Source organism: Schistocerca nitens, chromosome 1, assembly GCF_023898315.1.
Source record: "Schistocerca nitens isolate TAMUIC-IGC-003100 chromosome 1, iqSchNite1.1, whole genome shotgun sequence".
NCBI lineage: Eukaryota > Metazoa > Arthropoda > Insecta > Orthoptera > Acrididae > Schistocerca > Schistocerca nitens.
The window spans coordinates 341,576,414-341,578,440 of NC_064614.1; positions in this window are offsets into that span (position 1 = coordinate 341,576,414).

A 2,027-nucleotide genomic window follows, 5' to 3' on the forward strand; every position below is an offset into this window, starting at 1 on the left:
CAACATTCTCTTATTACGTCTACCAAACAGCTTTCCTTCTCACCTCACAGTCTTCCTTCAACTAACTAATTTTCCTTACTATTTTCCAGTTTCTCCACGACCTCACCATATCATGCGTTTGTTCCTAATTCATTACCTCCGAATGCCAATTTCTGTTTCACTCATAAGTAAACCTCTATGGCTACACTCTCTGACATGAAATATAGATGTTTAGAGAATCGTGTTGAAACATTCTCCATTACTTTTTCTTGTGTTTTGCATAATTTGACTTGGCCATTTTAGTGTCAAACGAAAAAAAAACACACTTCGGTTGACAACGAGAGAAAATAAATGATATCCAAATCCTAAAAACCACGTACCATAGCCGGCCGGAGTGGCCGTGCGGTTATAGGCGCTACAGTCTGGAGCCGAGCGACCGCTCCGGTCGCAGGTTCGAGTCCTGCCTCGGGCATGGATGTGTGTGATGTCCTTAGGTTAGTTAGGTTTAATTAGTTCTAAGTTCTAGGCGACTGATGACCTCAGAAGTTAAGTCGCATAGTGCTCAGAACCATTTGAACGTACCATAAATAAACTGCCTGTCTGAGGCTCTGAGCACTATGAAACTTAAGATCTGAGGTCATCAGTCCATTATAACTTAGAACTACTTAAACCTAACTAACCTAAGGACATCACACACATCCATGCCTGAGGCAGGATTCGAACCTGCGATCGTAGCGGTCGCGCGGTTCCAGACTGAAGCGTCTAGAACCGCTCGGCCACATCGGCCGGCACCTGTAGGAGAAGTCTCATGAACAGCAGACGTACCTGTCAGTTCTACATCTTCGAAACCCAATAGCACATCATGGCCCTGTTAAACTCACTCGATCTTAACCTGCAGTGCACCTGGCAGTACTTCGCGCTCCATCATATGTACCCATAACAAATCGTGCTGGGGGAAGTCGCTACACCCATAATCGAGTACCAGACCAAACTGGTAAAAGCTTAATATATTGTCAAGGCCCAGGGTCCTCCACTATTGTAGGTGTACATTCGTTACAGCACTTGCACAAAATTACAAGAGCTTTTAATAAGATTCACAGTTAACGCGACCATAAATTCTTTCTCTCGACCCGATAATACTGACACTCAAAAAACAGTTACTTGCTCTAGAATTTACGCTGCTACAACTGTACGACGCTTTACGGGACATGATTGTTGCTACCTGACAGTCGGGACTTCCCATTACAGTGCCAACGTAGTTTAGAAATCTTTGGCACTTCGTAACCTGATATTCTCCGGACATAAAACTATAACTTAGCATCACTTTTGAAGGCAAGTTGTCATCAGCGACCCTGAGATCACAACCCTGAGGCAGTAAACACTGAAATAGTCAAGGCGTCCAACTTACCGACATGAATTGTAGTGGTAGCTACGCAGCTGGCACAAGCAATGTGATCTGACGTCGTCCATGTCTACGTAAGTCGTCAAAAATCAAAATTATTTTGGGAACACAAAACAAATTCCTTTGCTAGCGAATTTACTTGAAGGGACGTTATTGAATGAATACACGCAAAAACAAGGCTTTCTATGCCATAACTGTGTAGACGACATCGCTGCACGTCCGATCAGTCCAACTACCAGCCGCGTTCTCGTAATAATGGCACGTCATTCCCCATTGCTGTCTGTCGTGGGCATCAGTGACGTCACTCCATTCACCGTAACAATTTTTAACTCTTCTAAGTTACAACAACGTGCATCGATTGCTCCTTTGTAGACACTCTCAAAACGATATCTGCCAGAATTTCTCCTATCGCTTAACTACGACAATACGTAACTTTGTCCCGCGCTATCTTTCCTCTGACCTCCGACGCTTCCTTGGACTCTTCCAAGAGCTTGTACCGAAGGGGTGCCCGCTTCCACAAACTACGCAGTTTAATCAGCCAACTACTGTAGTACAAACTGTAAATTCCAGAGTTTCTGATGATGCCCTTTTTTAATTAAAAAGCGACGCCAGTAACATCTGTGTGCGACATGTAGCCGTCCTGAAA